At 37.6% G+C, this 14,133-nt stretch overlaps 1 protein-coding gene across 3 annotated transcripts in view; it reads left to right on the plus strand.

Annotated features, from left to right (window-relative positions):
* Window positions 1-14,133, plus strand: part of LOC311077108 (glutamate receptor ionotropic, kainate 1-like) — a 44,360-nt gene that overhangs the window by 1,347 nt on the left and 28,880 nt on the right. The window lies entirely within an intron of this gene.

Below are 14,133 nucleotides of genomic sequence, written 5' to 3' on the forward strand. Positions count from 1 at the left end.
ATAATTTTCTAGAAGCACAATTTGAACTGAATATCATCCATAAGTTTTCAACCTCAAAACAAGTAATTAATTTGTGTGCCTCTTTTGTGCATGTATGAGGTGATGCTTCCAGCTGCAGTATTTTCATTGGACTTTCCAGTTCATTCCATCTAATCCTATTGTTTTATGAGAGAGAGAAAGAGAGAGAAAGAGAGAGAGAGAGAGAGAGAGAGAGAGAGAGAGAGAAAGAGAGAGAGAGAGAGAGAGAGAGAGAGAGAGAGAGAGGGGATCTGGACAGATATGCTAAAATGCAGGTTAATCTAACAGCTTCTTATGATCAGTTGTTGTATTTATTGACCAGTAATGTTTCTGATTTAATGCAGTCCAGTGTATGAATGTTGTAAGTTTGGTAATGCATAATTAATGTAAAGCTCAACTCTGGCCCTCGAGGTCCACTTTCCTGAGTTTCAACCCTGATGAAACGCACCTGAACAAGCAAATCAAGACCTGTGCTCGAAACCGCATCCTATACCCTCATTCACTATTCCCTATACATTACTTCACTAATATTGCAAAATGAGGGAGTGAATGAAAACGAGTGAGTGGATTCAGACACTGACGGCTGCTTTTGCATAGTTTGTGCTTGCAGTTTAATAATCATTTGAAACGAAGCAAACTGGCAGCTCCAGTCGTAATGAAAAGATTTATCTTGAACTCTGTCATGGAAACTGGCATGCACAAACCTTAATTAAACAATTTAATAATCAATTAAAAAGGCTATAGCCACATTAGACCAGCAGTTTGGAAAATAAATGGAAGATTCGGCTCAATCGGCATCCAATTCGGCACGACCCTTACAGTGCATTATGGGTATTCTCTAGCCGTTAAGTGTACATCGTTTGTTGGACTGAATGAGTGCACTAGATAACGTCCACTATGGTTTTGGGCACCACTACTAATGGATGTCCCCTCTAATAATTCCCAATTAAAGGGTAAAGGGGTGATTTCGGACATGGCCAAGGTCTTCAGGATTACTAGAGAGCTCAGAGAGGCGAGTTTCATCTGGTTTGGGGCAAAACTCAGCAGGACGGTTGACCTCAGAGTTGTAAAGATTGTGTGATGTTGTTCACAACATAGTGTGGTTGTTAACTAGTTAAATAACAATTGAGATTTATGGATTGGTATACCAGAGGTGGCTGATTGTGTTTCTTTAGAGCCTTTAATAATGTTCTTTGTGCGTTTAATCCGCTGTATAATTTCTCCTGGTCTGAGGTCGAATCTAATCTTTTTTCTCTGCAAACCTTTAATCTGCTCCATATGGTTAGCGTTTCAATTAGTCCTCTCAGCTTTTGGGTCAGATACCCAGTCGCTGGGTAATACTGAGAAATCGTCCCTGTTAAGCATGTTAAACACGCCGGGCTAATCTGCTTTCTGCTCAGAGACCCTCGGAGTGACCCTGCCAAAGCTCTGCGAGGATGTTGCATTGAGGAATATATTACTAACAGTTTGATTATGAGATACTGACTACATTTATTTACATTCACATTTACACTTATGCATTTAGCAAATGCTTTTCTCCAAAGTGACTTTACAAAAGAGGATGTGAAAAGTTGGATTTTATTACTTAGAGTGTTTAACATTTTATTTAAATAGACTAGAAACAGATTTATGTCCAGGTCACATGTCACACCAAAATCCAAACATTTTTTCCCCTTATGAATAATTCTCATTAATTTTAAATCATAATTCTCACGAGATTCTCATTAATGTAAAACCTACTGTTTTTTAAAATCCTACTGATAATTGCTGCAGAACAGCATTAGTAATAATTCTTTATATATATATGTATATGTATATATATATATATATTGTAATAATTTTATATTAAAATATTTTAATATAAATATTAACATTTTAATATAAATACATAAATAATTATATATATATATATATATATGTATGTATGTATGTATTAGGGGGGAGGGAGGTTAAATGTGCTAAACTGTCATGAAAATAAATAAGTCTCTATTTCCTCTATGCAAAAAAGGTACTTATTTATTTTATTTAATTCTTATGTGAAATATGACCATGTTTTTTTTGTTGTTGTTTTTTTCAGAACATTTTGTGATAGCCTATTCAGTGCATTTTGGAAAGCATCACTGTGATGTTTATGATCAGATTAATTAGATGCTGTTATTTCATTCAAAACAATCGTTTAACTGCATTGGATTCGATTTTGGGATTAATTAAAATTTTAGATTATTATTTAATTAAGATTTTAATTTCTCTGTTTATTCTGTATTTTTAATCAGAACAAGCCTAAAGCATCTTATTGGCCAGTTCTAGAGATCAGGTACCCAGAACAGAGACATCTCAGTCTCTCTCTCTCACACACACACACACACACACACACACACACACACTGTGATGCAGTCATGTGGGATAGTGGGATGTTGAATGAATGGAGGGAACAACTGCATCTTTGTCCTTCGCTCCTTTAGCTGTTGGCTCACATCACAGTGAAGTCCGTCTCTGAGACTCAACACTCACGTCCACAACTCTCACAGCAACACACTGGCACAGTCTCAGGGTTATATGACACAGATTTCAGGAAGATCAAGATGGCCTTCACCAAAAATCACAATTTTGCTTCTAGGCCATTTGATTCAAAAGTTAAAGCCTATACCGGTCAAACGGTTGGGATAATTAAGATGTTTTTTATTTTAATGTTTGAAAATAAGTATCTTATGCTCACCAAGGCTGATACAGTAAAAACAGTAATACTGTGAAATATTATTACAATTTAAAAAGAACTGTTTTCTATGTGAATATATTGTAAAATATAATTTATCCCTGTGATCAAAGCTGAATTTTCAGCATCATTCCTCCAGTCTTCAGTGTCACATGATCCTTTAGAAATCATTCTAATATGCTGATTTATAGTAGGAATAAATTACATTTTAAATAAAAAACAGTTATTTTATATTGTAATATTTCACAACATCACTGTTTATTAATGCAGCCTTGGTGAGCATAAGAGACTTCTTTCAAAATCTTAATTACTCTAAACTTTTGACCAGTAGTGTATGTGAGGTTTTGAACTATAGGTGGCGCTAGTGGGTTTGAAGGACTGATATTGCCATCAGGAATGTTCAGATTCAGACCTTGCCTGTAGAGGCCATAGATATCATATAATAAAGGCTAGATGGCCATATAAAGGCCAATGGAGGTCGACGTCCGCACGTGACGGCCATCTTGCCACAGTCAGCTCGCTCACTCGTAACATTGTGTTTTAATGCTGCATGTACTTTTTAAATAACCATAACTTGCTCAGTTTTCTACCGATTTTCAAACGGTTTGGTTTGTTATAAACGTCAGAGATGTAGTTATGACACTGCATACATATGAATAATTATAACATACATGTTCAAGCATTCGGAATTATAGCCACGGTAATAACGTTTGTAAGAAACCAAACCGTTTGTAAATCTGTCAAGATTTCAGCGAGATATGAGGATTTGTGTTTGTGCAGATCACTCACCTTACTTCAGATACCACAGAGCCCGCCCTGAAAGTCGCGAGTCACTCATTAGACCGATTCGTTCAATAACACGGATTCATTCAGTAACGAAACTGAAACTGTGTTGCTCGGAGAAGTGCAATGGCTTTACTGTTTGGAACTATTTTCGTTGGCAAAACAGAGGAAAAACCGACAATATTATCTCTAAAATGTAAGTCATCTAATAGCCTATTAACTTATTGTTTATTGAATTGTTGTATAAAATCAATATCACATTTGATTTCCAAACGTGCTGATATTCGTGAACACAGCACTTTTGCTCGTGTGATATTGCTTATAAGTATTAAAGGTCCCGTTCTTCATGATCCCATGTTTCAAACTTTAGTTAGTGTGTAATGTTGCTGTTAGAGCATAAATAATATCTGTAAAATTATAAAGCTCAAAGTTCAATGCCAAGCGAGATATTTTATTTAACAGAAGTCGCCTACATCGAACGGCCCGTTTGGACTACATCCCTCTACTTCCTTCTTTAATGACGTCAGTAGAACCGTTTTTTGACTAACCTCCGCCCACAGGAATGCTCCCTCAACTCTACCGAAATTCGTTTATGTACTTGCGCACTTCTTATAACTTACTGGGCCCTATCTTGCACCCAGCGCAATTGACTTTGTACACTGACGCATGTATCATTCCTATTTTGCACCCGCGCAAAGCGCGCTTTTCCCTCCACAGAAGCACGTCGCTAAACTAGGGAATGAACTTGCGCTCCCTGGGCGGTTCAGCGCAAAAAAGGAGGCGTGTTCCGGCGCAAACGTTCCTTCATGCTATTTTGCAGGTTTAGAAAACAATTGCGCCACTAACCAGGAAAAAATAGTTTAAAGTCAGTGGCGCGTTGCGCATGTTATTCATATGCTATTTTAAGGGCGCATGCTTGGCCATAATCAATGTAGCGTGTGCACAACGCGCATACACTTTGATTCTCTCATCTACACAGAAGCAGCAGTTTTCATTTTTGCAAATCATACATTATTATGATAGATAGATAGATAGATAGATAGATAGATAGATAGATAGATAGATAGATAGATAGATAGACAATTTATTATAAAAGCATACATCTAGCTTACACATTTACCCAAATTATCATACACCTTTTTAACCGAAGTTAATTTGGGTGGGTTTCTCCATCCCCAACGTCCCTGACGAGAGCGTTGCTCTCCTTGGCTGTGAACCGCTCCTGGCGCGCGTCTGGCAAATCCGCCGTTATAATAGGAATCCGCTTTAGAGCAAAGCGCGTCTGCTCTTAAAGGGAATGTGAGATGACGCTCTGATTGGTTTATTTCACGTTACGCCCAAACCACACCTATGAATAATGAAGCTACTTCAGACCAACCCATTTTAGATTTGTGCCTGGCGCAAGAGTTATTTATTCCGCTGGGAAAATAGCAACAGCGCCAAGACCCGCCCACAAAGTTACTTGCGCTTTGCGCTTTGACACTTGCGTTTCAGATCGTTAAAATAGGGCCCACTGTGTTTACTCAGCTCTTACGGTGATTTTCTGAAGTAAAACTGACGCTTCATCTTTTGTGTGATGTACAATAAACTTTATTAAACTCATCAGTATATGTTTGATCATCATTCAGACAGCAGACTTGTAGGCTATTAATAAATAATGGATACATACAAGCAGATGACAAATACGTTATAATAACCGTAATTAAACTACTAAACTATACCTGTTTCATCTCTATACAGCACTCTGACTCTGTAGGCATTATTGTCCGACTCGAAATGAACACCGTTACTGAGAGTTTCTGATATTATCATCATTCCGTGAGATGAAATTGTCCTGACAGACTGAGCGTGAGCTCATGAAGCTCCGCCCCCTGGGTCATCCAGCAGCAGCTTATTTGCATTTAAAGGGCACACACTAAAACAGCGCGTTTTTCTGTGCCCCCAAAAATGACAATTTAAACATGCTGTAAAATTTTGAGCTGAAACTTCACATACACACTCTGGGGAGTGGGGACGTCAGAGACTTATTTTACATCTTGTGAAAAGGGGCATAATACGAGACCTTTCACCATATCTTGGTTTTTGGAAGCATTTTTATTAATATTGGTGGCATTTTAGCCCCATTGCCCTGTCAATTTATTTGAAGATGCATTTGTATTATGCAGCTTTAAGTAGAATTTGTGCATTTGTTTCATATGTTAATGGAGTTTCAGTCCATAAGTGAAATATGTCTTTATAGTCTCAAAGACACACCAAGGTTGTCCGTGTGACACGCAAACATTACAAACCCCGAGCCTGAAATCAATTAATTCCGATGTATTCCACTTCACGGCGAATTGTGCAATTTGTCAAAGTCACGCTTTTGATTGATGCCTTCATTTGATTAGCATCTCATTACCCAAACCCCAGCGATGATGTCAGAGCTGAAGACATATCTGCCAATGAGAAGCCGGTTGAAATCTGAATGAACTTCATGCATGATGATGAAGGTTCATCTAGTTTTTCTGAAACTGTGCCCAGTTTGTTCCCAGATTCTAAGATGCATGTTTGTTTAATTGGTCTGTGATTGGATGATTATATAACAGGTCAACAGGTCAGCCAATCATATCATTTCTCTCTGCTTGAAGGTTCAACCCATTGTGTATTGCTGTATATTTCTGAAGGTTAGAAATGTTTTGAACTGTGTTTTGAATGATAAAAACTATATTCAGGTTCAGATGCATCCGCTCTCTGAATCTGAGAACAGCAAAATTCAATAGAAACCACCGTGATCCGAACATCATTTCTTCCAAAGCAGCTCAGCATAGTGGAACGCTTCTCTAATGAAAAGCTATCCTCATTTGTGCTGCTACATCTCCTCTGGAAGTCACATGAAGGTGAGGATGTTAGAGGATTCTGGCATGTTCAGTGTTTCTTGCTTGACTGCTCAGCTTTTCATTTTCGTCACTGCTGTAATTCGCTTCCATAATGCTCTGCTGCTTTTCAGGTGATAAATGCCCTATACGCAAATGCCAGAATAGGGTTTTGAATAATATTTTTAAGATGACGTCCATCTTGTATTTGTAAATAAGTACTGCACATGAACAGGAGAGTTTGAGAAGGAAAAGACTTGTTTTATTGGAAGTAAAAATGAAAAATAAACTGGAAGTGAAAGTTAAAAGTTATAAAACATATTATTATACAAATTTTAATTCTTAATTCAAATATTAAAATAAAAATTCAAGCAAGCCCAGCCCAGGTGAGAAAAAGTAACGCATCACATTACTTTCCATAACATGATATTGTAATATTGGATACTCGTTAAAATTAACTTTCCTCAACACTGCATATAAGATTGTAGTAATTTGTAAAAAAAAATATATATATATATTTAGCAGATCCTGAGTGATTACAAAAGTGTTTCAGTTTCACATATAATTTTGCAGTGGTCAACAAACGGCAAGCTTGCAATTCACAAAGTTATCTGCAGTGGTGTAAAGTATTAAAGTAAATGTAATTAGTTACTATACTTTACTGAGTAGCAAAGATATTAGCAACTTTTACTCTCTACTTGACTACATTTTTGAATAAGTATGTACTCTTTACTCCAATACATTTGTGATGAGTAACACCATTAGGTCACTTGATGGAGTTTTTCGGTTCCTTGCCACTGTTGCCTTTGGCTTGCTCAGTTGGGGATATTTTGGGGATATTTAATTTTATTCTATCAATCAATAAATTCCACTAGAAACAAACTTTGTTGTATTATTTTATTTTAATACTGTGAAGCTGCTTTGATACAATCTGTATTGTGAAAAGCGCTATACAAATATACTTGATTTGATTTGATTTAATGCAGTTACTCGTTACATTCTGTCTGCATCTGAAAGAGGACGTATTCCAAGGTCTGAGGACATCAAGGCACGTCCGAATCCAGTGTTAGTTTCTCTTCCTTTCTCCTGAGAAACCTTCATCTGATGGATATTTGAAGGCAACACAGATCCTGTACGTTCCATTCTGTGACAGTTGAGCTAGAAAAATAAAGATGGCGTCTGAAAGTTGCGTCTGGTCATCAGTTTGTGTGTAAATGTACATTTCTGAGCAACATTTCTAGCGAGAATTTACTATTGTAGTCATTAAATACTATTAAATACTACTTTTCACCAAAGCTCGCTCTATTTTGCTGTTGATCATTAAACTGTCACGCGTCCTCAGAAGTCTGTCCGAAATGCGCAGACGCTGTCTGTAAAGTCATTGCCTGATAGGGCAGCGAGGCAACAAGTCACTGCCCGAGTTTTCGGACGCAGCCTTTGCATGGCACCTAACTTTTTCTGCAGCAGTTTATTTCTGTTACAAAAGAATATCGCCATCTACAGGCCACTGAGGGAACTATATCTTGTGCGTTTTGCCTTTACTCACCCAAACTCATCAACATGGCTAGTTTACGCGAATGTGAGTGTATTAGCAGGTAGTTGTGAATCACAGGTGTTTCATGTATGAGATGAGAACATGACTACAGCTGGTGATATGGCCGAAACCAGCACATCCAGTGCAACCAGGCTTTGAGTATACATTATTTGATGTATCTGTCATATTGAAGAGAACTTTTTGAAGGATATCTTTTTGTTTGTTTGTTTGAGCACTTGAGCCTAACTGAGACTTGAGAGTCTGTAGGCGTTTAAGAGACTGTTATATGAACCTTGATTTATAGCAATTTTGAGGTGTTCAGTTTTATTTTGATTTTAGAAAATAAACATGTGATTAATCTCCTCACAAATCAACAGTTTCTGGTTTTCGTGTCTCTCAGGTGTTGAGGTCTAGTGCATCTTTAACCCTTGTATTGTGTTCGGGTCTTTAGGACTTTATCAAAAGAAAATATGATACGATTAATTATTTTTTCAAACTCAGACTCATTGGCCTTGGCTCATTTTCTGTGAAGAATATATATCAGAACACATTTTCAATGACCACACACTGTACAAATGTGTGTGTGTGTGTGTGTGTGTGTGCGTGCGTGTGTGTGTGTGTGTGTGTGTGTGTGTGTGTGTGTGTGCGCGTGCGTGTGTGTGTGTGTGTGTGTGTGTGTGTGCGTGTGTGTGTGCGTGTGAGAGAGAGATTGTGTGTAAGTGTGAGAGAGTGAGTTTTGTGTTTCTACCCCTGCCGTTCCCGCACAAGGTTGCAATTCTTAAATGTGATCTAACAAAGGAAAAGAGAAAATATTAACCATATATGCTGTTTATATTGCGTGTAATTGGGATGAAGTAAACATCTGTTGAGTATTTTAACATAAAATTGTTTGATTGTGTTTGTGAAAACCCAAACATGCAGCGGGTCCACCAGACCCACGAACACTGGCTGAATGACAAAAATATGAACACCACACAAGGGTTAAACCTACATGAAGTACGAGTAAAATACTTGCTGACTTGAAACTTGTAATGGTGTCATCTTCGCTGTAAGGTATCTGTACCTTTACTCAAGAATGGTTTTCAGGTAGTCTTTACAGGTTCTGCTGGGACACCTAATGCAACTACTGTTAAGTATTATCAGATATAAACAATGAACAGGAGAGATTAAGAAGGAAAAGACTTGTTTTACTGGAAGTAAAATTGAAGGATGACTCCAGGTTGTTTGTCAGGTGTTTGTTGGGATCGGTGGGTTTTCCCTGATTATTCTGAGCATCAGCATGAAGCTCATGTCAACAGCGGCTCCACGCTGGTACACCAAATCAGAGAGGTTTACACGCCTTGTGGAAACTGGTCACTTTGAGGTACTTTGCGAATTTGCCATTCATGAGGTAGTTAATCTCAAAATGGTGAGTGCAATGTGTTTACAGACGTGGATTAGCATGTCCACAAGGTGACTTTGAATTTGTAGAGAGCTTCCCCTGAGTAAGCAAGCCTGTAACGGGTTTGATTGCTTTCTTAACTCCTGATGCAAAAGCTGTTTTGATAGTAAATGTGCATTGGATTTGCCTTTTTTATTTGAAAGATAAGAGCGTCAGCTTTAGGTTGTTCTTGTGGTTTCAGACTGGTTTGTACTGTTAAGTATAATGGTACTGAATTATTGCTATTTGCATATATCATGTACAGTATTACCAAGCTCAGCAAAAGCCATTGTGTGTTTGTTGGTCCGTGTGAGGCATTGCTGCCCTGTGAACCTTGACGGTGCATTTGTTTCTGAAGACGTTGGCTTTACACACAGCTCTGAGAAAACCAGGTGCCTTAACCAGTAACCCGGCAACAAGCCGATCAGGACCCGTCATGGTTGACTTCCTCGCTTCCTGAGAGAGAAACTGCTCTTATTTAAAGGGTTAGTTCATCCAAAAATGAAAATTCTGTCATTAATTACTCACCGTCATGTTGCTCCAAACCTGTAAAACTTTCGTTCATCTTCAGAACACAAATAAATATCTTTTTGATGAAATCTGAGAGATTTCTGTCCGTCCATCGACAGCTACACAACTGAAACTTTGACGTTTCAAAAAGTTCTTAAAAAGATTGTAAAACTGAAGAGATTCGATCGCTTTATACTGTATGATGAACATATTAAAGTCTTTGAACAAAAGTATTCCGAAGATGAACGAAAGATTAATTCTCATGTTACACAGCACGTTTGAACTTCAGCAAGAACCAATGAGGTTCATTCTTGTGTTACGCATCACGTTTGAGCTTCCTCGAGAACCAATGAGGTTCATTCTCACGCGTCAAGCAGGTTCGGTTGAGCTTGTTAATGTTCGCTTATCAATGTTTAAATGTAAATAAAAGCCTTAATTCAATCTGTTCATCATATAAAGTGATTGTGTCTCTTCAGAAAATGTGGACAAAACCGGCCAATTCATATGGATTAGTTTTATGATCTCTTTCTTTTTATGAACTTTTTGAAGTGTCAAAGTGAAAATTGTGTAGCTGTCAATGGAGGAACAGAAAGCTCTCAGATTTCATCAAAAAGATCTTTATTTCCAGAAGATGAACAAAAGTCTTACGTGTTTGGAATGACATAAGGGTGAGTAAATGATAACATAATTTTTGGGTGAACTAACCCTTTAAGTCTGAAATAGAATACCGTTTAATGAAATAAATAATGAATGTTGTAGATGCAGAGCTGCTCTACATTAATATTCTAACATAATCTGGTTGGTGATCAAAGAGAATATCTGATTGCTGTTATGTATTTTCCTTTGATTAAGGGCTCATAGAGGTGTTTATGCATTTATAACCCAAAACAATATGGGCCCTATCTTGCACCCAGCGCAATTGGCTTTGTACACCGACGCATGTATCATTCCTATTTTGCACCCGCGCACAGCAGACTTTTCCCTCCACAGACGCACGTCACTAAACTAGGAAATGAACTTGCGCTCCCGGGGCGGTTCAGCGCAAAGAGGAGGCGTGTTCCGGCCCAAAGGTTCCCTGGTGCTATTTTGCAGGTTTAGAAAACAATTGACCAGGAAAAACCTAGTCTAAAGTCAGTGGCGCGTTATTCATATTATGCTATTTTAAGGGCGCATGCTGGTCATAATCAATGTAGCGTGTGCACAACACGCATACACTTTGATTCTCTAATCTACACACAGACGCAGCAGTTCTCATTTTTAGAAAACCATACATTATTACAAGGAAAAATATTAACACACGAGGGAAATCATTGTTGTGTCCATGAAGATGTGAAAGAATAGGCATAAATCTAGCTTACACATTTACCCACATTTTTATACGCCTAATTTGGGTGGGTTTCTCCATCCCCATACAATGTCACTTCTCTGTGTTTTACGGCCGTGACGAGAACGTGGGTCTCCTCGGCTGTGAACCGCTCCTGGTGTGCGTCTGGCAAATCCGCCGTTATAATAGCAAACCGCCATGGAACAAGCGCGCCTGCTCTTAAAGGGAATGTGAGATGACGCTCTGATTGGTTTATTTCACGTTACGCCCAAACCACACCTATGAATAATGAAGCTACTTCAGACCAACCCATTTTAGATTTGCATTCCGAGATCTGCTCACAAAGTTACTTGCGTTTCGCGCTTGATACTTGCGTTTCAGATCGTTAAAATAGGGCCCATTATCTTACAGTTTTTCTCAGTCGCTTTGGTGCATTTCTCACATCACTATTTACATTTGCACAACAGTTAGTTCAACCTCCACAACATTTAGTCATTTGTGCACATCATAGTAGCAGTTTCTCATTCCTTCCAACAAATTGCAAATGCTTTTGGACATGTATCAACTGCTTTCATACAACTCTATGCTGTTTTATAACATTATCCTTTGCTTATGTCATGTCAGTCAAAATTAACTATACTTGTGAATGCTGAATAGTCATTCCATATAAAACTAATAGTCCTCACTTCATTGCTTGAGTCATTACATACAAAAATGTTGAACTAGTTGTCAAAATCTGTCAAACAAATTTTACACATTTTTTAAAATCTTTTTTTTTTTTTTCTGAAAATGTCTCCTAAATTGAACAATTTCTCTCAGGTGAATCTCAGCTTTCACTGATGAGGAACGTCTGGATGTGCATGAATGATTACAGTACTATGTATGCTGTATGTTCAGTTCCAATATGTACTGCAATATTGTTTACAGTTGTGCACAGCTCTACCCAAAGGGAGTTTATGTTTGTTGTAAATAAGGGTGTATTTTTTCTTTTGCACAATGCTGTGAACAAATTAGAAATGCAAACAGCATATGCAGTAAAAATGTGAAACATACATATTCAGTGTCTTGTACTCAGTTACCTCACTAAATACAGTAATGTGTAACTTTACTGTATTTTTCAAATGGCTGTGCAAATAGTATATAGTGCTGTCTTGAGCATTTTCAGGTAGTGTCACCAAGATCGGACTTTTTTGCATTGGAAAACATTTACAGAGTAAACTGTCATAATGAAAACATGACAAAGCCATTTGACTATCTTGTTCATAAACAATGGTGTCAGGACTTTTCATCTTGATGACACTGACACTTTCATTGACATGAATACTTGCTTTTGAGGAATGAGCTATCCATTTTGAGCAAGTGACACACTTTTGCAGGTTATCAACTAGGTTTTGCAGTTTGTACTAATTGTTTTGAGAACTGCATTAACTGTTGTGCAAATGTAAATAGTGATGTGAGAAATGCACCAAAGCGACTGAGAAAAACTGTAAATGTCATATATTCAACATGAGCTAAATATCTGTCATGCACTCTATGGTTCTGTCCAAAAACCTATAGTGATCTTCCTTGCTGTATACTGTATACTTCTAAGGCAGCATCCTAAATGAAAAAGAACATCATTAGGATAAGGATTATTAGGAGCATGGATGGATGGATGGATGGATGGATGGATGGATGGATGGATGGATGGATGGATGGATGGATGGATAGATAGATAGATAGATAGATAGATAGATAGATAGATAGATAGATAGATAGATAGATAGATAGATAGATAGATAGATAGATAGATAGATAGATAGATAGATAGATAGATAGATAGAACATTTTATAAGTATGTTTGGTATACAAAGATATTTAGCTGTCTGTTTTTTACACAATGCATTCTTTGTTAAGTAAATAATGTAATTAGTTCATGCAGCATATCATAAGATAAAGCATCATTAAAGCAAGCATGGCAGCTGAACAGTGGAACGATGAAGCTGTCAAGACCATTGAAATGAATTTGAGCGGTTCCACAGGAATAATTTGAACATCTGAAGCTTTAGTACATATTTGATTTTCATGGCCTTTTCACATAAGCCTGTAAGAGGTTCTGCTCGAACAGCCACAATGAAATGTCATTACCTTGAGCTTACCGCTGAGAAAGTCTGTATTTTTATCCCTCCTGTGAGAATGAAATATTCCCCACGGAGGAGAGCAGCTCCGGCGCGGTGTGGTTTGCTAACCGTAATTAACCCTGGTGTTTATCGGGCTGGATTTGAGCGTGTTTCACCCACACAAGGGTCTCTCAGTGGAGGAAAAAGGTCATTCACAATCAGAGCCCAGAGGGGAGGTCTTGCCCTCTCGTTCTTTACCTCTCTTCTCTTACAACATCAATCACAATCTCTCCCAAAAAATCCTGTTGAAGTTGTTTTTCGAGGTGCTCGCAGCCAATCGCTGGCGTCTGACGGATGATTGTTCCAGAGTTGTCATCTTTCAGACAGGCGACTGAAAAAACAATGTGCTGATTTGATGTGGTTCGTGGGGAACAAGAAAGGTTAACTAAACAAGAACAATTTTGATTTAAAGAACTATTTTGGTCAAATATCATAAATGTTAAACAATAGATTTTTACTCATCGCAACTCAATAAAATGACTAACTAAACAAACTGTTCTGCCAGAAGCCCAGTTTATATCCCATATAAATGTATATATATATATATATATCTGTATAAATATAAAATTAGGCCAAAATATTGTCACATATACAGTACATACAAGTCATGAACTTCACTGGAGGTTTGTCAGGTTATATCAGATGTCTGTCATTAACAGGATACTTTTAAGGACTTTAACTGTTTGTCCTTTAATTTGTTTGAAGAATTGAAATGTTAAACCTTCATTTGAAATGCTGGTCAATTCGCTTTCTTACGTGTAAAATAAAGGTTCCAAAAGGGTTTGTTTTTTTCTCACAGTGATTCTATAAGAACCATTTT

Source organism: Abramis brama (assembly GCF_963993115.1).
Source record: "Abramis brama genome assembly, contig: SCAFFOLD_57, whole genome shotgun sequence".
Taxonomy (NCBI): domain Eukaryota; kingdom Metazoa; phylum Chordata; class Actinopteri; order Cypriniformes; family Leuciscidae; genus Abramis; species Abramis brama.